This window comes from Rattus norvegicus, chromosome 1, assembly GCF_021556685.1.
Source record: "Rattus norvegicus strain SHRSP/BbbUtx chromosome 1, alternate assembly SHRSP_T2T, whole genome shotgun sequence".
In the NCBI taxonomy this organism is placed as follows: Eukaryota; Metazoa; Chordata; class Mammalia; order Rodentia; family Muridae; genus Rattus; species Rattus norvegicus.
In genome coordinates this window covers 30,652,201-30,676,669 of record NC_141534.1, presented here as the reverse complement: position 1 = coordinate 30,676,669, position 24,469 = coordinate 30,652,201, and the positions used below count along the sequence as shown (strand labels likewise).

At 46.8% G+C, this 24,469-nt stretch overlaps 1 protein-coding gene across 2 annotated transcripts in view; it reads right to left on the bottom strand.

Moving 5' to 3' along the window:
* Positions 1-12,111: 12,111 nt before the first annotated feature.
* The window catches only part of Trip13 (thyroid hormone receptor interactor 13), a 45,115-nt gene continuing 32,757 nt past the window's right edge, over positions 12,112-24,469 (bottom strand). Inside the window, exon 14 of one of the 2 annotated variants that reach the window (XM_087650837.1) lies at positions 12,112-12,490. The gene's annotated coding sequence lies outside the window, so the exon portion shown is untranslated. 2 annotated transcript variants of the gene reach the window in all.

The following is a 24,469-nucleotide window of genomic DNA, read 5'->3' as shown; positions in this document are numbered from 1 at the left end:
GAAAGGCATATTCCTTTAGATGTCCACCCTGTGTCCTCCTTAGCAAAGGTACCATTCAAACTTTTGTTTTAACTGTTGCTACTTTTCAGAGCAATCAGTGTCTCTGCTTTTAGAATTTTCTAGTAAACTTCAGCTCAGAGCCTCTCGATTGACAACCATGCCTCCCCTGGCTGCCTTTGGAAACTGGAAACAAAAGATTCTCCAACCTGAGGGGTTTGTTAAAACACACAAAGATTAGTGTCAGGTGTTTACTGGCTTGAGCTTCATAGAGGTGGCAACCTCCTCATCCTGTCTTGCCGCTTCCCACTACTCTAGAGATAATTTTATGTGTTTAAATAAGAGCATTGTCCTATTTCTTTTGGTGACATCTGGCTCCAAAACCACCCAGCTTTTAGGCCCTCAGGATGTCTGTCTTCCCAACTTCTTTTTCCGGCCACAAATATGACTGCACAAAGCTGACCAAATATCCTCCATGGAGTCTCCAGAGAGAATAATGGAGCCTTTCTTGGAAATTCTTGTGCGTGAGCCCCTGACTGGAGGCCATTCTCTCTGTGTGTCTCCATGACACCAACACATGAAGTCAACTGAGGCAAAAATTGAATCATCACCCCATTGTGTGTCTGTGAGGGCCTGAATAACAGGAGTGTCTGCCCTGGCGGGATGTGACATCACTTTAGCTCAGTTGCGCCTGGATAGGCGTTCCCTTGACAGAGTGTAGAGCAGCTTTGCTCCTCTCTCTTCACTGAAGCTCAGAGTGCCCTGAACCTGGGGGCCTTAGCACCCCGATACTCCAGGAAGACTGTGCTTCCTAGAGTCACTAAGAAAGCAGACAGCTAAGCAGATCTCAGCATCTGTGCCTGGACCCTGCAAGACCATACTTTTACATCACCCTCTCCAGGCAGAGGTGTGGTGTGGTCTTCTGAAGGGAATGGGGGTACACTGAGTTTGAAGTAACTCCAGCTCACAGTGCCTGGGAGGTTCCAAGAGTGCCATTAATGTCCCTTTCTCTTCCTCTTTCCCTTGCCATTCATCTATCCATCTCAGTCCATCAATCTATTGATCCAGCCATGCCACCAGCACTCAATGAGTCCCGGCAGTATGCAGGCACCAGGGACTGAGAACTCCAGTTTGCCTGTTTCTGCTCTAAGGGACCCAGAAACTGAGGAAAGGCGAAAGTGATAGAGGATGGCAGGGTCCCTCGCAGTCTTTACGTATCCGATGACTCCCTTCCCCCATCTTCTGGGATTGAGACACCAGCAGAAATGCTGTCACTACCCACATCCCAGCATGGCTGCTGGCGCTTAGCTCCTCTTTTCCAGGTGACCCACTGAGCAGACAGGAGAAGCAAATCTTAATCCTTTTATAGACACATTTTTCTTTAATGCCAAGGAGACCTGAATGATTCTCTGCCAGCCAACTCTTATTTCGAAACTGAAAAAACTTAAAAATTGAAAAAAGTAGGCAGTCAAGTCCTGCACAGTCATGCCTGTGTGTGTACATGTTTGTGCATGTATGACATGCCCTTGTGTTCTCATGCTGTATATGCCTGAGTGTACATATGACTTGGTATGTGCTTAGGGGGCGTATTTGTGTGTACATGAAACATGAAAGTCTGTGTGTGTGGTGGATGAGAGCATGTTTTTTATGCTTGTATATGTATAAGCTTGTGTTTGCACACGTGTACAGTCTTACAGTAAACCCATTGTGTTGTTTCCATGAGACGTTCCTCTGAGGCCTCTTTGATAAAGTTCTTGCCTTAAAAGCAGGAGGACCTGTGTTTGATACCCATCACTCACGTAAAGAAGCCAGGACTGTGGCACACATTGTAATCTCAGTGCCAGGGAGGTTCAAATAGGTGGATCCTTGGGGCTCACTGGTCAGTCTGTCCATAGGGAACTTTCAGCCAAGAGAGACTGTGTTTCAAAACACAAGGCAGATGGCTCTTAAGAAATGGCACCTGAGTCTGACTTCTGGCATGAGCACACACACACACACACACACACACACACACACACACACACACACACACACTTGAGATCACATACACCCAAGCTCATCCACACACGTGATGCACTGGCATACAAATACTTTTATCTAGACTTCATCTTCTCTCTTCGGATGAGTGGTGATATGTTCTGAACCTTGAGTTTCTTGATCCTCTACTAACATTAATCTCTTGGGACAGTTCCTTGGTGGCTCAACACTGAGGTCACAGACCCTATTATTCACCTAGATTTATGGAGCCTTCAGGACTCTTCAGCCTCTGTATCCATCTGACTTTAGGGACTTCTTTTGAGAGCCCTGGTGCCCTGGGTTTCCACTGATGCTGCCCATCAGTATGGGCCCCTCTGACTTCATTTAGCTGGGATCATAAAAGATTACACAGCACAGAGAGGTTACTGGTGTTTAGAGAACATGGGAAGCTTACAGCAGAGCTGGAACAGAATCTGGGGGTCTTGGGTCCTTATGCAGGACTGTCTCCCATCTCTCTTGTAGCACTTCCTGCCCTGCTTTTTATATAGGGACATCTGGATCCAAGGGAAAACCATTGTCTTCCACATCCTCCTTCCAGTCTTGGCAGGCAAGCGTACCCCTTTCATGTAGGAGAACCATGGACTCTTCAGACCCAATGTTGTGGCAATCATAGGCAAGTCCCCACGGCATCACTTGGCCTCATTCTAGAGAGTAACTTCCCTCCAAGCACGCTCGATCTTAGACAATGTTCACTCATTTCTTGCTTTTGGTTTCCACACTGAGTCTGGAAGTCAAAGGGCAAGGACCAGTCGGGTGAAATGGACTGACACAATAGACATTTTTCATATCACAGAGCAGCAACAGACAATATAAGATGTCCCATGATGCACTTTCTGAATGAAGATCTCAGCAAACAGACTCATTATTTATCTTGAAGGAGAGGCAGGCTTGGGAGCAGAACAGAGGGCTCAATGTTCCGGAGGCCACAGTGCTGAGGTGAGAGTAGAGACGTGGCTGTTTTGCGGGTAAGATGCTCCTGCACATGGAGGCCTGTGTTCTGTATAAGTAGAGGGAGTAGATATTTCGTGAGGGATGACTACATGGGCCTGGGGAGGTGGCCCGCATCCACAAAGCTCTTTAGAGCGTCTCGGGAGCCTGCACCCTGACATTAGACCCTTGAGTCACAGTGGTTCGAGTCAGGCAGTGAGGAAAGGCTAAGAGCATCCCAAAGTAACAGAAAACTCCCAGAATTGAAGCATGCAGATGTTGGTAACATCAGTGGCTACACTTCTGTTTACGATCTGGGAAACTGGACTCTTACAAAAGAATGTGGGATTTTTATTCAATAATCATTTTAGACAGTCTCCCAAACCACAGAATGACTTTGTACTAAACCCAAGGGTGGCCGTAGGCAAGGGTGAAGCAGGGTTGCTAACTTCCCAGCTCCCTAAGAGGAAATATCTTGCCCAAGGCTCTAGGCCCAGTCTCCTCCCAGTAGGTAGTGACAATCTCGGCTCACATAGATAGGTACCATTTTTCTCTTCCTGTATAGTAAGGTGACTTCCATTACAACGAATCCCAAATCATCTGTTCAAACCCGAGGCTTTCAGTCCCCTGTGAGCTTTAAATTCTAATCAGAAGGTCAGAGGTGAGTTTCTCTCAGCAGTGGGCTTTCCAACATGGCAGGCATGCCTATCCCAGAGAAGGGAAGATGGGAGTAGAGGAGGCAGCTGCTGTTGTGAATCACTGGCTTGTTTTTGCATGGCACTGTTCTTGGGGTCAGAGGATGGCAGGATCTTTTGGATGGAAAGATACAAGAGGCCTCTCTGGTCCTGCAAAATCATACTCCTGGCCATACAATTGTGAGGAATAATCACCAGAGAAAGAAGGGATGGATATATGGATATTCTATTCATAGCCTCTGGTCACAGACCAGTCCTGCTTAAAAGTCTAGCCCTAGCTTGGTATGCTACATACCTTTAATTACAGCATTTGGGAGATGGAGAAGCAGAAACAGGTGGATTTCTATGAGTTCCAGGATAGGCAGGGCTACAAACAAACAAACAAGCAAACAAACAAACCAATCCCTGCTTAGAGGACAAGGATACAGTTGGCAAGGTCCTTAGCCCAGTCCTTTTTACAGACCTCAGCACCCGATGCTACAGCTGCCTTCTGTGAATCAGTAGAATTTGAGACTAGATGGTGTTAACTAACAAGTGTTAACATCTCCTTGTTCCTCTTCACCCCTTCCTGCTTTCCTCTTCCCCTCCTTCCGCCTCGACTCCCTCCCTCCCTTTCTCCCTTCCTGTGACTGGGCATCCTCTAGGCCAGGCAACTTGCCAGGAGGAGCTGCTTCTGTATCTCAAGATGCCTTGGCCACTACCAGCAGCTAATGCTTGAGACATTCTGGAGGGAGCTGGGGGGTGGGGTGGGGGTGGGGGTGGGGTGGGGATTCCCTAGTCCAAGTGGAGAACAGCAGGCAGCCAGCAGCTTGAGTGGCTTCAATGACCGAAGGACTCCGGGGGTCTGAGTCCCTCAGCTGAGTTGCTTTTGAGGCCAGAGCTAGCAATTGGCACTTGGCAAACTGAAAAAAATAGCCATGCATATTACTATTTATTACATAATAAAATTCTTATCTGCCAAGTAAGATCTGAACTCATCTTTCAGAACTGCTCCAAGAAGTCCAGCGACAAGTCCAACCTGCATGACCCAATCCGATAGTTTTGCCCCGGCAGCTCACCCTGCCTCTAGTTCATAGGTAGGAGACAAAAGGTTTGGAAAAATGTGCATAGTCATGTGACTGGGTTTGGAGTCCTGTCTTTTCACCCTAAGTCTGAGTTTGTGTGACTGTGTGCTGGGAAGGGTAGGCAGAGAGCCCCACTGGCCTTTCTCAGTGGCTGTTTGCACCTTGTCCCATATCTCGGCATATTCCCCTTGAGTGTGGTAAGGGCTGCCCCTTTATGCATAGGCACAGGCTTCTGAGAAGTGTGCCTCCTGCTGTGCCCACATGTACTGCCTTTGTGGTACAGCCTTGTCTGGTGTGGAATGTACAGGGTGACTAGAGGTGGCACCAACACTCATCCAGGGGCTCAAAGCTCTACCAGTTCTTTGTAAGTTGCCTGGCCTGTTGTGTCCTTCCCCTGCCCACAAGCTGACTGGGGCTCCCTGATTTGCTCTTCCTTGCTCCACCCTGTTCTTTGGGACTAAGCTCTGTGAATATGCAGTGTGTGTGTGTGTGTGTGTGTGTGTGTGTGTGTGTGTGTGTGTGTGTGTGTGTGTGCAGCTCATTGGCCTGAGCCTGAGCTCACTAGTGTGTCAGTACCATTCGCAGCTACTTTGCAAGCCTAGTGTGCCTGCACCATGTATTCCAAAGTCTGGCTTGCCCAAACCACAGTCTGGAAGGTGCAGGATTTCTCAACTATAATGGCCTGCTTGCTCATGAGGATGTGCTCTTCAGCGTTCAAATGCCAATAATCAGCTCGGCAAATCTTTGTGACCTCTTGTGTATCTCCTTTCACCATGGTTTGGATTATTATTTGTTCCAATTGCTTCATTGGCTTCTTGCATAGAGCCCGAGACCTGACTGAATCGCAGTAACATCGGTTGGAAGTTGCAGATACAGTGTCCATAAAATCAGCCACACAGGGACACATGAAGTTAGCAGTTTGACCTTCTGGCAGTATAGTCTGCTCACAGAATTGGAGGGGAACAGGCTTGTAGGGTAATACGACCCCAAAAGCAAGGCTCCTGGCTCCTCCAGAGCCTCCTGGCTATTCAGTGCCACCCACTGCCATTCTAGAAGTAAAGAAGAGGGATTGGGTTGGTTTGCTGCTCTCAAATGCGTGGAACCACTTGGGCCCAAGAAGGCCAGGAGTGTCCGCTTGGACTGTGTTGCAAATGTGCTGAGCTGGTCTGTGGCCACCATATAATGCCATACTCTGTCCTACCTTGACTGGTACAATAGCAGGGTCAGATGTGCAGAGCAGCTGGCACCTTCAAGTCCAAGAAGGCAAAGTTGGTTGTCCTATCAGAAAGCGCTGGGAGGACACCCGAGGAGATTAGGTCTGTCCCACTCATGAAACAGACTGATGTGTCTAGCTTTCATTAAACACCTGCATACAATGGATGGGGTCATGCGTGCTGTCTGATGCAGCTCTCTGGATTCTCAAGCTGCACTGAGTAGACACTAGTGTTGTCTAGGGTCCTGGAGCTGCCACGATCCAGGTTCTGCTTTTGTTCTTGTTCCTCTTTGCATGAATGGGAGCTTCCTCGAAAGGCCCCTTTCACAGCACTTGCTGCCTTGAAGGAAATGGACTCAGGTGGTCTCTGATTTTATTAGGGGTATGGAACAGGGCTCTGCTCTTTCCAAAAGAGAAACACTTCCGTCTGCTTTGTTCTTGCCACGGTGTGTAATGAGAACCGTATGTCTGGCTGGCTGGGCTGCTTTCGGCTGGACACACTGGTCAGGGAGTAGCCATCTCCAGAAGGGCCTTACTTGGGGCCAGGCCAGAGCTTCAGGCATCTGGACTTCTTCCCTGCACCACGACAGCTCCTTCCCCTGTGGGAGTTTAGAAGTGGGAAGCTCAGAGAACAGCCGCCCTCTATTCAGGCAGGGGATATCACGATGCTGGTCCATGTGTGTGGGTGTGCCGTATGTGGCAAGACGGCAGGATGCTGTCTGGGTGCAGTGACCACTGGACTATATAGAGTCAGGGGAAGCTCTGGAGAGGGACTATGTCTAAAAGCAAGTAGTCACTACGGCTCAGACAGGAAAGAGGACGTGAGTCCCCCCTCAACAGGTAAGGCAACCAACATCTCCATGAGATGTGGTCGTCAGGAGAGGTAATCTGGGTTTCTGCTGGTTTGTTTAGGTGGGCAGACACACTCTTAAGGTTTCCTCACCGTGTGACTCTACTAGAAAATAAGGGATAAGTACAGATATCGAATGTGTCTAGAACAGTGGTTCTCAACCTGGGACTCAAAAGACCCTTCCACAGGCTATCAGAAAACACAGATATTGATTCATAACAGCAAAATTACAGTTATGAAGGAGCAACAAAGATAATTTTATCATGGGGGGAGGGGTCACCACAACACGAGGACCTGTATCAAAGTGTCACAGCATTGGGAAGGTTGAGAACCACTGCTCTGGAAGCTGTGTTGAAGGTGCAGAGAGGGCTGCCTGGAGACTAAGCCTCACACAGAACAGTGCTCATATAGCATGACTTTGTAGTCTGGATCCCAACATCTCAGATGGAGATGAGGACCAGGAGCCAGGGGAGGAGGTGGCATTGGGGTGAATGTGGGTGGGCTTATGACAAACTCTTGAAATAGGAGCATCTGCTTGGCTCTATGAAATGAAGTAACAACAGCCACACTGTTTAGTTGTTTAGAAGTGACTTGGGACAATGCTCACAGGTGAGAACAGTCAGGACCCAAAGTACGCACTTCTCTGATTGGGGGACAGGTCAGACCTGAGGGCAGCCGCTGATCCAGACAGATGTAGGTGCTCTCGAAACAGGAGCTGTCATGGAAGGGTAGGTGACCCTTCGGTGGCCACCTGCTTCCTGACAAGGACAGCGGGGCCTTGGCAGTTCACCCTTCATCTGTAGGGGGGTAAGAAATGAGCCCAGCCTGCCATGGAGGTCTGGATTCGAACTCAGATGAGAACAGAAATCCTCGCTTGAGGAAGGCAGGAAGGAAGAAGACTCTCAACACGGGGAGTACTAGGACACCCCAGTTTGAAACTGTGTCCAGGCCTGTGAAGAAACGGGTGGGCATCAGGTTGGCAAAATCCTGGACATTCAGGCTATCTGGCCAAGATGGTACATGAAATGTGAGTACCAAGGAGGCCTAGGGAGTGTGGCAGCCAGCAGCCTACCCTGAGATCTAGGTGTGGCCTACACATGGCCTACAGCTGCCATCTTGGAGACTTCATCAGGAAGCTGGTGGTAGATGGTCTAAAGTAGAAGGGTTTGACCCACGTGGTGGACCCGCATAGTAGTCCTGCTCTACATGAGGCTAGGATGAAGACAGGGTGATCAGCTCAACAGAGACCCACACACCCCATGCCTGGCTGACTGGAGCCCAGGGAACTCCTGACCCTTCCTGTATATTGTTTCCAGCACCTATGGCCTGGCTGCTCCGTGGTCCTTCTGACCACTGTCCCTGGTGGTCACATCCAGTCTTATTTAGTTACATGACACTCATAATGTCCCTAAATGGACCCATTTGTCTGGTAAGAGAAACTAAGGACAGAAAAAACTGCTTTATAGGAAGAGGCCCTGAAGCCAGGGAAGGCACCAGAAAGGGTGCCTCGTGTCCTAACCTCACACGGGGAGACTTTTACTGCTTCCATCTCTGGATGTGTGATGGACGACCATAACCTGAGGTATAGGGCTAGTCAGATGGCTACGTGCTGCCCTTGGTAAAATGCCCGACACCACACTGCAGAATACTATTTCCTCCCCAGTTCTGAAGCTTTCTGTCCAATAATTACATTTATTTAAATAAATTTCGTCTAGTCTATGCCATTTCCCCAAGTTGGGTCCCCTGTCCATGAAGAAGGTGTGACTCGTACTCTGTATCACAATTACAGTGCCCTTCAGATAGAAATGCTACATGGGCACCAGGGATCCGAGGTTACACTGGCCATGCTCCTGACCACTGACCCCCAGAAAGACTTCTTTGTGGCACAAGACACCTGGAGCCATGTTGCCAAGGCCAGGGCACCCCAAATCATCCCTGGAGCTGTGCAGACTTCAGCTACACAGCCACGTATGTACCTGCATCTACTTGGTTTATTTCATCGTGAGTTTGGCTTTGGATTAAAGGGTGTGTGACACCATCCTTGACTCTGTGGTCCTTGTCTGCAAAGGATCACGTGTGTCTGATGGAGAACAGACTCTTGTGTTCCAGCAGCTGGGGACTCTCCTCCATGCCTCGTCAAGCTAGCTGTTGAGAATAGTATGTGGAAAATGCCTGATCAAGAAGGTTCCAGAAAACATAGAATAGTTGTTTTCCCATTGACAATGCCCTGCTCCACATAAAGAAACTGTGTAGCCCACAGGAAGATGTTGAGCCCCGGCACCTTGGGTGGCTGACGTGTGATGAATTTTTGTGATCTCCAAGGGATACCATCATGGCGTCGCCCAGGTTAAGCCAGGGTGCCAGTCAAAGGAAGGCTTGGAAAAAGATGAACAGGTGATCCTGATCCAAACTGTGGCATGCTTCAACAGGGTTTGCCCATTCATTGTTCCGATAAGCTGAGCCAGCCACCTCCATGCTGTTTGTTTCTTCATAAGCCCTGAGCCTGGATACAATGACTTACACCACAGTCCTTACTTAAATTCACTGCAAGAAGCGTGTCAAGGAGTACCCAGGAATACATCATTATGTAGCTGTATGACCAGACCACTAAATTCATATTCCAAATGGGGGTTCCCTTCATTGACCAACACCCTCAGTTCCAGTGAGGGCTAAAGCAGCCACACAGAGCTGAGGTATAGGCTGACAGAAAGGGATGAGATAGATAGTCTTGGTGGGGCATCTTGGAAATGTCTAGCATGAGCTTGGATGGTGTAGGTAACACAGAAGTCTGCTAGCCATTGCAGGTCTGGCCTGGGCCGGACAGTGGCTGGAGAGGACTGGGTAATTCAGCAGCCACCACAGGAAGCTATAGTAAAAGGGGTCCATCCAGGATGACCTGAGGTCACCCAGGGCCCAGGCCATAGCCCCTTTGAGAAAAGAGCAGAATCCGAACAATTGTTTGATCCTAAAGTTTGTAATGAGAAACGAGGCCAGATTAACACAGGGCGCCCGCCAAAGAAAGGTTCCAAGAGAGACAAATGGGCGACCCTGCTCCAACCCACTCATCTGAGATCATCGCTAACTCCAGAGCAAGTGGAGGTGAGAGCCAGCATCTTAAAGCCATCCTCTGAGGGGTAAGATACTGAACCAGAGATTCTAGGGAAAGCTTGACAGTACGCTAGGGGGGTTCTTGGTCCCGAGGAGAGATTAACCTGGGCTGCCATGGGGCTGCCCCAAGAGTGGACATCATAGGACCAGGAAGCTTGTCTCATTAGGGAGGATCTGACAGGCACCACAGTTCTATCATCTCATTCTAGAATGCCACAGAAAAGAGGGAATGGAAAACATTCCAAGAATCTCAGCATCGTAGCTGTGTTTTCTCTTGGCTTTGCGAAGGTTTAAGGAATGTGTAATTATGAAATGCCATTGCGCTGGCTTTAGGGGTACTGTTTGAAGGGATGGCAGGGTACAGTGGAGCCCCTCACACTCCCAGGTCACAGTGCTTGGAGATCCACCTCGCTGGCCACAGGCATCAGAATCCTCGGAATGTGTGGAACTGGATCTGTGCACGCAGGATCTATGCTGGATCTATGAGAGCAGGCTGTTGATGGCTCTCCCTCCATGATGCCGCACCTGTGCCCTCTGGGCACCTCACCCCACTGCATTACCTGCAGTCCTGAGCCAAACCCGGCAGACCTCAGCATTGCTGAGTTTCAGCTGGGGCGGGCAGACCTTGTTCCGAGGGATCTTGGTCTTCACAGGCGAGTCCAAAGAGTGTGTGGGTCTCTCCTGCCAGCACTCTGGGACGCCCCTTCAGAGGCAGCTTTTCAAGTTTGTGACCCAGATGCAGCTGCTGGAGCGAGGTTAAGTGAGAAGCTCTTCAATAGGCTCCTCTCCTACACCCCTCCCCCACGCCCTGCAATTATCTCAGCTTGGCCTAACAAGAGCAACCGTGGGACCCAAGTTTCCATCCATGGTCACTGAGAGGGACCCATTGTCTAGATGGGAAAGTGAAGATGTAACAAAAGAACGGACTGCAAGAGGCACTTTGCAACTGTGTCCATCTGAGTGGGTTAAAGACTGAGGGCTGCAGTGGGGGGTCAGAGAAAGACCTACTTCCTGGGGCCCACATTCACAAAGGGAAGAAGGAAAGCACATGACCACCCTAACAGATACAAGCCCACATCTGGGAACACTCAGTTTTCATTCATGAAAGAAAAAAAATCCCTCAGCAGACTAAGAATAGAAAGGAATTTCCTTAGCTGAATGCGAGTCTCTTCAAAAGACCTTCGGCAAGCACAGTATTAAGTGGAGGAGCAGCAAACATTCCCATGTGACCAGGGCATGGCCCGGGTGGCTTCCTTCTGACATTTCCGGAAAGGCTGCTGAGACTGTCATCTTAGTCAGAGAGGTGGTGGGAAATGCATAGGAGAGAGAAAAGTATTTTTGAAAGTGGTACCAGTATGTAAATTAAGAAAATGAAGACAACGAGAGGAAATAATAAATGTGAGGAAAAATAGATTACGTGATGGAAAATCTAGATGAATTTACAACCCAGTCGTACAGGGACCAGTACTGCCTGCCTTGAAGACTGCTGGGTTCCACCCACACGCACACCATGGAGTCTTCGTGCCAATGACCAGTAGGGCCGAAATCCCCAGCGCTGTGGCCAGGAAGCATGGGGGACTCAAAGATCCTATCGAGGTGATAACACACATTTTCAGAGGCATCAAGGAGCAGTAAATGAGCTGGGAAGATGCCTCAGCAGGTAAAGAAGCTGCTACAAACGGCTGGAGTTTGGTGTAAGTAGAGAACCAACTCATAAAGTTGTCCTTTGATCTGCACACATGCACACACACACACACACACACACACACACACACACACACACACACCATGGCATGTGCATGTCCCTCTCCCATACCACATACAGGTACAATAATTCTATATAATGTTTAGAAAGAAGTAGCAGTAGCTGGCGGCACACACCTTTGAATTCTAGCATTTGGGAAGTGGAGGCAGCCAGTGGACGTCTGTGAGTTCAAGGCCAGGAGGAGGAAGAGAAAGAGGAAGAAGAGGAGGAGGAGGGGGAGGAGGAGGAGGAGGAAGAAGAAGAAGAGGAAGAGGAGGAGGAAGAAGAAGAGGAGGAGGAAGAGGAAGAGGAGGAGGAGGAGGAGGAGGGGGAGGAGGAAGAGGAAGAGGAGGAGGAGGAGGAAGAGGAGGAGGAGGAGCAGGAGGAGGAGGAGGAGGAGGAAGAGGAAATCTAGCATGCAGAGTCAATTCAAGTTCTATATCCCAGGAAAAAATGTTCCAAGCATTAAAATTTTCATGCAAATAACAACACAGAAGGCAAACTTGTGTGTACCCACTGAAAGATTTGGTTAAAGACTTAAACTCAATTTTCAAGTCACAACACCTGCCTTGGTACCCAGGCATACAGAAGCAGGTGCAGTTATTGACGCCATCCTGGCACAGCACCCCATTGTGGTAGGGGTTGGAAGCACACTCAGTGTGATCCGACTTACAGAACCTTCCAGAATATCCAGCAGGGCAGATAGAGACAGGGCACTCTGGCTCTCTGTAGCAGGTGTTCCCTCCATAGGAATTAGCAGCAGTTGCATTCATTCCTCTGTACGTAGGAGGACATTGGCACAGGAATCCCCTTTCTCCCGGGGTATTTGCACAAGTGGCAATCCCTTGGCAGGGCCTGGAAAAGTAAGAATCTTTTGGATATTCACATCTTTGTCGGAATTATTTGCTATAGCTAAGCAACAATTGTCTTGGGGAAAACCCTTGCACATAGAATTGTTTTGGCAAGAATTGAAGAGAGATACCTGGCACTGCTTTGTTTGTTTGTTTGTTTGGTTTTTTTTTTTAATGGAAAAATGAATCCTGGCACCCAGGACTAGGCACATCCTCTCCCACTGAGACCAGACAAGACACCCAGTTAGGGGAGCAGGATCCACAGGCAGGCAACAGAGTCAGGGTAAGCCCTGACTCCAGTTGTTGGGGGACCCATAAAGACCATGTTCCACTTCAGCTACATATGTGTGAGGGGCCTAGGTCCACCCTTTGTATGTTCTCTGTTTGGTGGTTCAGTCTCTGGGAGCCCCCAAGGGTCCAGGTTGGTTGACTCTGTTGGTCTTCTTGTGGGTTCCTGCCCGCTCCAGGTTCCTCAATCCATTCCCCAATTCTTCTACCTCAAAAGGATAGCACAAAGAAACTCAAACAGGCACATGGGCAAAAGGACTGAGGTGAGGGTGACACTGAGACGTGTCCCTCAGGCAGTGGCAGACAATGGGTCATGCTAGGCACAGATTTTGCAATGACAACTGTAAGAAAATTAATCATCTGTTATTAAGAAAAACAAGTTGTGTTTCTACTTCTTCCCATGGGTATCATAAAGACCCGAAGGATGCATAAGAAATTAAATAAATTAGAGTTGGCATAGTGGGAAATATTATGTCCCTCAGAGGAATTTCATAACTCAAAAAAAATGTGCAAGCCACCAAAGAAGGATTGGTACATGCAGTCTCATTAGAATTAAGGCAGTCTGCACATCCAAAGACATCCTGGCTCTGAGGAGATAGCTCAAGCAAATACGAGGACCCGAGTTCAATCCCCAGCCCTCACACTAGAGATAAATAAATAAAAAGCTGAGCACAGTGTCCTGTGCTTACACTTCCAAGCACTGGGGAGACACAGACAGACAGGTATGGCCTCAAGACAGCTTGATGGGTTCAATGGCTGTCACCCTGATAGGCTCATATATTTGAATATTAGGGTACCAGTGGTGGACTGTTTGGGAAGAACTAGGAGGTGTGGCCTTTGTAGAGTGCAGTATGGGAGGGGGTGCCTCAGCAGGCTCTTGTTGAAGCATCCCTCCCTACTGAGGGCCATGAAACTGGCCTCATATAGAATGAAGTTTATTTGGGGGCATGGGAAGGGGGGTTTAGAAGGGAGTAGAAAGAGGGAGGGGGAGAGAGAGAAGAGAAGGAGGAAGAAGAAGAGGAAGGAGAGGAGGAAGAGAGGAAGAAGGAGGAGGAGGAGGAGAAGGAGAAGAAAGAGGAGGAGGAAGAGGAAGAAGAGGAGGAGGAAGAAGAGGAAGAGGAGGAGGAGGAGGAGGAGGAGGAAAAGCCAGAGCTGGTAACATATAAAATGGGGAGGAAGAAGGAGAGAGAGGAAGAAAGGGATCATGAGAGAGAAAAGGGGCAGAGAGCAGGAAGAGAGGCCAAACAGCCCTTTCTATAGCAAGCCAGGCCTACCTGGCTGTTGGTAGGTAACTGTTGGATGAAACCTGGTAGAAATGCTAACATGCTAACAGCCTTGTTGGAGGAAGTGTGTCACTGGGAGGTTTCAAAAGCCCATGCCGGGCCCAGCCTCCCTCCATCCACTGCCCCCCTTCTGCATATGGATCAGATAGATAGATGTAAGCCCTCAGCTACTGCTCCAGTGCCATCCCTGCCTGCCTGCCTGCTGCCACGACCATCATGGGTTCACCCTCTGGAACTGTAAACCCCAATAAACTCCTCCTTCTATAAGCCCCTTTACAGCCATAGACAAGTAACTGTATTGAAAATTAAAGAAGGGTAGAGGAGGTGGGAGAGACTGCTCAGTGGTTAGGAGCCTTGGCTGCTCATCCGGAGGACCCATTTTGATTCCCAGCCCGTCATGGCTAGCTCATGCTGCAGTTGGACTGAGGTGGCACGGGAATGAAGAAAGAACAGACGCACACAGGAAAGCTACGATCAGGTGAGTAGTGCTCACTCTGATGGGGCAGCAATAACTCCATTGAGAACAGCTTTCCCCATCCAAGCTCATCGCTAACTACACAGCAACGCTCTTCCCCAAACTCAGCGCTTGTCTTCTGAACACCACAGGGAGGAAGGCTCAGCGAGTATCAGGGGGAGGTCTCTGTAGGTGAGCAGTCTCCGGTTGCCGTCATCCAGGAGAAGGAAGCTGTGGTTATTTTTACATACGCTACCAACATTTGCACTCAGACCAGAAGACGACTTTGCTGTCCCTGTGAGCCTCGCCCAGAGGAAGGCTTTTCCATACCACTCCCAGGTTGGAGGCCTTGTTCTAGACATGGCTATGTCATATCAAACAACACACAGTCATTTAGAATGCTTTTACACACCCACTCAGGCTCCTCAGAAACTCACCACCACCTGCAACTTCAGGAAATCCACACAAATGTGTGGCTGGTGCACCTTCATACTACAGCCATCTTGTTTTTGTGTTAAGATTTATTTATTTTGTGTATGTGAGTACACTATCTCTGTCTTCAGACACCAGAAGAGGGCATCAGATTCCATTACAGATGGATACGAGCCACCATGTGGTTGCTGGGAATTGAACTCAGGACCTCTGGAAGAGCAGTCAGTGCTCTTAACCACTGAGTTATCTCTCCAGCCCCCTCTATCCACCTTGTTAACCTAAGCCTTGTACCCAGGAAGGATCTCACTCAGACTTGATTTCCTTGGGCATTCATCAGTCCCCCTGCCCCCCGCAGCCTCAGTTCATTTGCCTGTGTAGTCAATGAGCTTTGGGGATCTTTATCTAAGTATGCATAAATGGGACTGGATCCTTTAGTGTGGGCTTCTGGAGGCCTCACTGGGGAAGCAGTTGTTAGGTGGTCATGGGAGCCAGGCTCCCAGACTTCAGTCTTATGGATTCCAAGCTGCTGTGCTGTTGAACCTGGGAGTGGGGGGGAGAGACAGTACTGGAAGGGATGCCCAGGTGGAAATCAAGGATGCTGATTCTCACAATCAAGAAGGAAGCAAGAGCATCTTCTTTTATTGAGCTGTCCAATGGAACAAGGGGATTCTGGGGTTGGAGTGGGCAGTTCAGCAACCAAAAGGAATCACATGGTTCTGTGCTAGAAGGGAAGTATTGAAACACTGCACGCAACATGATCTTATAGGCAGAATATACTTTGGAATAAAAAAAAAAAGCCTGATAGAACATAAGCAAACGTAATATAAAATCAACACAGGAAAATCAAGTCTGCTTCTCTGTCCTAGAACAGCAATCCAAAAATAATGTTAACAGAGCAGGCTGAATTATAATGCCATAAAAATACTTAGGAATAAAGTTAACAGAAGAAGTATAAAGTTTGTATACTGAGAACTAAAGGATGTTTCAAAGAAATAGTAAAAATAAATCAAAATGAGAGGGAACTCAGTAGAGTCCACCTCCAGAAGAAAGACAGGGCATCAAGTGGAGGGATGGGGTTGCCATCCCACAGACAAAAACTCTGACCCAGAATTGTTTCTGTTTAAAAGAATTGCAGGGACAAAAATGGAGAAGAGACTGAGGGAAAGGAGGTCCAGTGGCCTGCCCAAATTGGGATCCAGCTCAAGGGGAGGCTCCAAGGCCTGACACTGTTACTGATGCTATGGTGTACTTACAGACAGGAGGCTAGCATGACAGGAACCCTGTGAGAGGCCCAACAAGCAGCTGAAACAGTCAGGCATGGATACTTAACACCCAACAAATGGACAGAAGTCAGGGAACCCTGTAGTTGAATTAGGGAAAGGCTGGAAGAAGCTGAGGAGGAGGGGGACCCCATAGGAAGACCAGCAGTTTCAGCTAACCTGACCCCCAAGATTTCTCAGACACTGAGCCATCAATCAGGCAGCATACACCAGCTGATATGAGGCCTCCAACACATATACAGCCGAGGACTGCCTGGTCTGGCCTCAGGGAGAGAAGAGGCACCTACCCTTGGGGAGACTTGAGGCTCCAGGGAGTGGGGAGGCCTGGTGGGTTCGGGAGGTGGGGATATCCTCTTAGAGAAGAGGGAGGAGGAATGGGATGAGGAACTATCAGACAGAGAACTGGGAGGTAAGATAATGACTGAACTATAAAAAAAAAGATTAAAGATAATTAAAAAATGAATCAGAATGTATTTCATGTTTATGGGTTGGAAATGCCTAATGCTTTTGAGATAGCAAACGGGCATGGTAGTGGGCTGGGGTAACACTGGAGGCAGTAAGGCGGTGGGGATGTTTGGAATTCGCTGTGGTAATGCCGGGACATTATCTGCGAGTGTGAAAATCCACTGGACTGTTTGTAAACTCTGTATACAAACTACTTATCAGGAACTCACTAAATCTAAGTGTTCTGGACTGGCAAAATGACTCAGTGGGTAGGGTTAATAACCTAAGCTCAGTCTCTGAGACTCACAGGATGGAAAGAGAGAATCAGCTCTCAAAGCTGCCCTCTGACCTGTGCACATGCACCACAGTGTGAAAATACCCAATCCTCACAAAACGAATAAATACACTGGCTGCCTGACCCAAAATGTCTAATGTCCCAGGCCACTGACTGTCATGGCTGTTGGTAGCGCCGACATGGCTTGGGCAGGTCAAGGGTCATTGCATGGTCCAAGGTCATGGGCAGGTACTCCTAAGCTTAGAGTGACTTGGAGCTCCTGGTAACTGGGACTGTCTCCAGAAGCCTAAGGTGATCTGGGGTGCATCCTTGCTGATGAGAACTGCAGAATCTCAGGTTACTGCAGTCTCCAACACCAAGGAACTTCAGGGAGTTTGATGATTTTAATGAGAATGTCCCTTAGAGTCTAGCATTTGAATATTTGGTCCCAGTCGGTGGCACTGCTTGGATTGGTTTAAGAGGGGTGACCTTGCAGGTGGGAGTATGTCCATATGTCCCTGAGGGTGGGCTCTGAGGCTTGGAAACCATTCCCAGTTTGCTTTCTTTGTGCTTGCAGTTCAAGATTTGAGTCCTCAGCTTTTTCTGCTCTCGCTACACGGTTTACTGTCTATGGCTTTCATTCTGTCATCAAAAACACTAATCCTCTGAGACCATAAGCCCTGATAAACTCTTTTTTCTTTAAGTTGCCTTGGTCGTGGTGTTTTATCACAGTATCAGGAAGGTAGCTAATACAGAGAGCATCAATTTCATTAATCAGCCTTTGCTCTCCGCTGCTATAGTGGCCCAGCAATAGAGGGAGAAGTCAGTGCTTACTTTAATTAACTAAATATTTGTTAGCAGTTTTTGCTTGCTTTTTAGACATGATGTCTTATGATCTATGTGGATATTATTTCCTTTTTATTACAATGATGGTCATATAAATAGATAAAATAGTCTGTATGTGGGTTATGTGTTATGTGTATGTGTGCATCTTCAATTAAAAAGGAGGGTGGTGGAACATAACAATATTTATAATTCAGGAATAATTCATGGGCATAACCAAATACTAGTAAGGCACAGAGAACAAATGAACTGGAAAATCAACCCTGAACACTTGGCATCAAAACTTAACCTAAGGGGTTGGGGATTTAGCTCAGTGGTAGAGCACTTGCCTAGCAAGGGCAAGGCCCTGGGTTCAGTCCTCAGCTCCGGAAAAAAAAAAAAACCTTAACCTAAAACTGGCTGGAGTTTATAACAGTAAGGAAAAAAAAAACACCCCATCATTTGGATAGTGTGGTGGTTTGAACAGGAATGGCCTCCCTAGGCTCATGTATTTTTTTAAACTATTTTTTAATTAAGTTACTAACTTTACATCCCCCATCAAAACTTCCCCTCCTCCTCTCCATCCAGTCCCTCCTTCTCACCTCACCTCCTCCCATCCCCCCTCCCTTTGTCCTCAGAGCAGGGGAGACCTCCCATGGATGCAGGGCTCCTTGGCATAACAATTTACAGTAGGAGTAGGTGCATCTTCTTCTATTGAGGCTAGACAAGGCAGCCCAGGAGGGAAAAAGAATCCAAAGGCAGGCAACAGAGTCAGAGCCAGTCCCTGCTCCTGCTGTTAGGGGTTCCACATGAGGACCTAGCTACACATCTGTTACATATGTGTAGGGGCTAGGTCTCTCCCATGCATGCTCTCTGCTTGGCAGTTCTGTGAGCCCTTTTGGGCCTAGGTTAGTTGATTCTGTAGGTTTTCTTGTGGTGTCTTTGACTTCTTTAACTCCTTGATTCCTTCCTCCTCCTCTTCCGCAGGATTCCCTAAGCTCCACTTGATGCTTAGCTGTGGGTCTCTGCATCAGTTTCCATCACTTGCTGGGTGAAATCTCTTGGACAACAGTTATGCTAGGCTCCCATGTACAAGTATAGCTGAATATCATTAATAGTGTCAATTTACCTCATGAACACTGATACAAAAATACTCAATAAAATACACACAAACTAAGTCCAAGCAACATCAAAAACATCATTCACCACGATCAAGTAGGCTTTATCCCAGAGATGCAGGGATGGTTCAACATATGAAAAATCCATCAGTGTAATCCACAATATAAACACACTAAAAGAAAAAATGATCATTGTACTAGATGCTAAAAAGCCTTTGACAAAATCTAACACCCCTTCATGTTAAAAGTCTTGGAAAGGGGGCTGGGGATTTAGCTCAGTGGTAGAGCGCTTACCTAGGAAGCGCAAGGCCCTGGGTTCGGTCCCCAGCTCCAAAAAAAAGAACCAAAAAAAAAAAAAAAAAAAAGTCTTGGAAAGATCAGGAATACAAGGCCCATACCTAAACACAGCAAAGGCAATATACAGCAAATGAACAGCCAATATCAAAATAGATGGAGAGAAACTTAAAGCAATTCCTCTAAAGTCAGGGAGGAGACTGTCCACTCTCTCCATATTTATTCAAATATAGTACTTGAAGTTTTAAAACAGTAAGACAAGAAAAGGAGATCAAGGGGACACAAATTGGAAAGGAAGATGTCAAAGTCTTGTTATTTGCAGATGATGTGATAGTATTTATGAGTGAACCCAAAAATTATATCAGAGAAATCCTACCACTGATAAACACTTTCAGCAAAGTGACTGGATACAAAATTAGCTAGAAAACCACAAAAACCAGAAATCAGTAGCCCTCCTTCAAACAGGCCAAGAACTAAATTAGGGAAACAACATCCTTCACAATAGCCACAAATGATATGAAATATCTTGGTGTGCTCTAACCAAACAAGTGAAAGACATGTCTGACTAGAACTTCAAGTCTTTGAAGAGAGAAATTGAAGAAGATCTCAGGTGACGGAAAACTCAACAAGAAGACATAATCCTAAGCAAGAGAGATTCAAAGCACATGAGACAAAACCAAATAAGCTTAAGGGAAAAAACTGGCAAAGCCACAAATGTAGGTTGATATGTCAATACTACACCTCAAAAGTGGGAAGAAATAGTGAAGAGAAAGCTAGCCAAGATACATAGACTAATGAATATCATTAATGACGTGGATCCAACTGGCACTTGTAGCACACTCCATGCCATAACGTCAGAAAGCATGTTCCTGGGGCACAACATGTCTCGAGTCTTAGGAAAATCTCAGGCCATAAAATTGACCTCAGACAGGTGTGTTCTGAGTTCAACTGAAGGCCAGGGACAGAAAGCTAATGACCTCATTTCCTAACACTTAAAAACCGAGCTGTGCCATACCACATCATGGGACAGTGGGACAGTGTCAAAGGAGACTGTGTGTGTGGTGGGAGTGCACATGGATGTATACGCATGTGTAAGCAAATATTTTCCCTGTCCTGAATCAGTCCAGCATCAGACAACAAATGACCAGAGACCACTGTCCTTCCTGTCCCCATGCTTAGTTCTGCTGCAGCCCACCACAGAAGCCCCTCCTCCATCCCCTAGGAATTCTGCACCTTTGTGGGGACCTCTAGCTCAGAATTTCCTGCTACCCCTTTATGACTTTCCTTCAAGCTCATCTCTATTCCTTTGTGATTTCCACTGACCCACAGAATCACTATCTGGTACCCCACATCCACTTCTTTAGAACATTGAGTGGGCAGCAGCAATGGAACAGTCACCCTGCAAATATGAGACCACATATGTACCCTGAACAACACTTTAAGCATCATTAACTCCAGATGCCTAGATCCCACTGCAAAAACACAGATGTGAACATCCACGACCATATCACCTTCTCCAAAAGTCAGCAACCTTATTCTAGTAGGTCTTGATAAAATCAATTTAGCTGAAACATAAGATGAGAACTTCAAAATAACAATTATGAATATTTCCAAGGATAATCCTTAAGGGATGGAGGACAGGCTCCTGTGAGCAGGCTACAGTAGAACTCAAGTAAGTCTAGAGAGACTGGGATGAGGACAGGAAGGACAACCATCTCTAGCCACTGTTTATTTCAAGGTCTTGTCTTTGTTGAGTGGATGTTTCAATGTTGTTGCCCACTCAGGGTTCTGGCCCAGTGTGATGGCTGTGGGGTCCCTGAGAGAAAGGATATGAATAAATAAAAATCTTAATGAAGATCATTAAAACATAAATAGTTGAATGCAATAATGAAAGCAGTTCAGGATATGAAGATAAAACTTAACAGCACAAAAAGAATCACTAAAGAAACTAGAAATAGAAACTATAAATTAAAAACTATAAATTAAAAGAAGGATGTAAAACAAAAATTGCAAGGCCATAACTAGTCTTTCCTAAACAATTCACCAACTGGGGACCAAGCATTCAAACACATGAGCCTATGGGGCCATTGCCCCATTACCATTCAAACCACCACAGTGTTGACTTCAATACTCTACTCTTGCCAATAAGTATGCCATCCAGGCTAAAACCAAATGGAGAAATGCTGGAGTAAAATAACACCATGAGTCAAATGGACCTAGCAGATGTCTATAAAACACTCAACCCAGACACTGAAGAATATCCATCCATTTTCTTCTCAGCAGTTCATGGGGCGTTCTCCAATATTGATCAGACATTAAGTCACACATTAAGTTTCAACAGATATGTGAAAACTGAAATAACACCTTGCATCCTATCTGACCACCCTGGATTAAAGCTAGGCACCACCATCAACAAAAACATCAGGAAGTATGCAAACTCATGGGAGCTGAACAGCTCACTACTGAATGAAAATTTGGTCAAGACAGAAATTAAGAAGAAAATTAAAAACTTTCCAGAACTGGATAAAAATTAAAATACAACATATCTAAATCTATGGGACACAAGGAAGGCAGTTCTAAGAGACACTAAGTCTCAAGTTCATATAGCACTAAGCGCCTATATGAAAAAACTGGAGAAATCTCATATTGGTAACTTTATGAATATTTGAAAGTTCTAGAAAAACAAGAAAAATGATACCCAAAAAGAGTAGACAGAAAAAAACAACTAACCCAAGGCTGAAATCAATGAAAACAAAACAAAGAAACAAACCACCCCTCACACATACAAAGAATGTAATATATATATACACGTGTGCGCGCGCGCGTGTGTGTGTGTGTGTGTGTGTGTGTGTGTATGAGTTTAAATGGAGTTACCATTTGTGATGGTTTGAATAAAAACGCGCCCCCCCCATAGGTTATTATTATTTGAAAGGATTAGGACAGTGGTTTTGTTGGAGTAGGTGTGGCCTTGTTAGAGGAAGTATTTTACTGGGGATGGGCTTCAAGGTTTCAGAAGCTCAGGCTGGGCCCAGTGGCTCATTCTCCCATGTATGACTGCATGCTGCTTTACATCTTGCCATGATAATAACGGAGTAAACCTCTGGACTGTAAGCTAGCTCCAGTTAAATGTTTCTCTTGATAAGACTTGTCATGGTCATGGTGTCTCTTCACAATAATAGACCATATAATAAGAGAGATAATATCCTAGACATCATGTTACCCAGTAAAACCCTCAGTACAAGTATCAGGTTACACGTTTTTGAGTTGTTTGTGAAAGGGATCATGTAGACTCCCGGAACATTATAGGCTATTGTCAATGCTATTGACTTACCTCCATAATGACAAGGCCCCACTGCTCAAGACAAAACTTATGTCATCAAGCACAGAGAAATTGAGCTGGTGGCCCACTAGAACCTTCAACCCTACTGGCTAGCATTCATGGTGCTAGAAGATACTCTGTGCCCTAAAAAGAGAGAAAAGTAATCTCACTCAGATATAAGCTGTGCAGCTTATAGCAGTGACCTCCTGTACATTATACTGGTGTGCCGTGGCACAAATACTATGGAAGTAACCAAGCCCTTTTTGATTGGATTTAATGCTCACTCCATGAAATGCAGTCCATACCTGACATTGTGAAAATGACTTTAGCCTGAGACTAGGTCGGTCATGGACCCGGAAGGACAGCCAACTGCTACTGTGCTGCTAAAGGAACAACAATAAAATGGCTCCCAGTAACATATTACTCTACCCATATTTCAGTGCATTGCTCAGTCCTCATCAGAGGAACTTCTTCTTGCACTGGATGGTAATTAACAGAGACTCACAACTGGACAATGTGAGAGAGTGGGAGGCTGCAGCATTTAGTCATAAATGGGATATATTCACCAAACCTCCCTCTTCAGGGCTCAGGAATCTATTCGGAAGAGGAGGCAAAAGGATTGTAAGAGCCAGGTGTATAGATGGCTCCCAGGAAACAGTGTCTTCCAAATGCTACCGGAATGACAGACGTGAACTCACAGAGACTGTGGCAGCATGCACAAGGCCAGAACAGGTTCAAGCCAGACACGGTCCCAGAGCTGAGGTGGGGAAATGGACATGTGGGTCCTACCACTAACCAATAGGCTATTTGCAATTGATACTTGATAGAAAAGGGAAAGTCCGTTTTCTCCAATGGAGTGTCACTGACTATATTAAACGTATAAGCCTCTTGAAGTGTGAGTGGCCAGGTCTCACCCCTAAATTACTCAGCCATTTCCAGCTTCCCAAGACGAAGGCAGCTAAGTTCTGCCTTACAGAGAATAAAAAGACCTAAGATGAGGAGACCGAATCCTACTAATCCCTGGGCTTTCCCTAAGATCAGGTGATGGAATCCACCAATCCCTGAGCTTGCCCCAAGATCAGGCCACCACAAATCCCACCAATCTCAGGCCACCCCCTAAAAGAAACCCTATATAAAGCCTGCCTCCTACTCAGTCTTTGCTGCTTCTCTCCAGAGCAGGGGCAGTCACCCTCTTGTGTTTTCCCCAATAAATCTCTTGTGTGAGTTTTGTTGTACGGTGTGATTTTGTGGTATTTCTTGGCTCCCAACTTCCAGGATACTTTCCTTTTAAAGCCGACTTACAAACCACACTCCAGAGCCCTGGATCAGTTGGCCAATACAAGGAAGACTCTAAATTATTATCATTATCATTATTGTCATCGTCGTTATCATTGTTATTGTTGTTATTTGTGTATGTAAACTTTTAGTTTCATTTTGGATTTGGGGGTTTTACTGATTTCTTTTATCTATCTATCATCTATCTATCATCCATCCATCTGTCTATCTGAGAGAGAGAGAGAGAGAGAGAGAGAGAGAGAGAGAGAGAGAGAGAGAGAGAGAACATGAATGTAGGTAGGGAAGTAGGGAAGACCTGGAGTCACTGGGGAAGGAGAAATATGATCAAATTATACTGTATGAAAGAAAATGAATTAAAAATAACCAGAGAGCACTTCTATAGCTCAAAGAAATAGGAAATATGTTAAGCAGCCCACTCTAGGCTCTACATCCTGAAACTGTGGCATGCTTCCTTCCTCAGTGTGTGAGCTGTAAGCCATGGCCACAGACCTATATGTATCAGCCATGATACAAGAAAGAGCACAGGGAAAGCTTCAAGTGGAAAGGAGAGACAAAGCCAGGGCAGCCAGGGCAGCCAGGGCAGCCAGGGCAGCCAGGGCAGCCAGGGCAGCCAGGGCAGCCAGGGCAGCCAGGGCAGCCAGGGCAGCCAGGGCAGCCAGGGCAGCCAGAGCCTCTGACA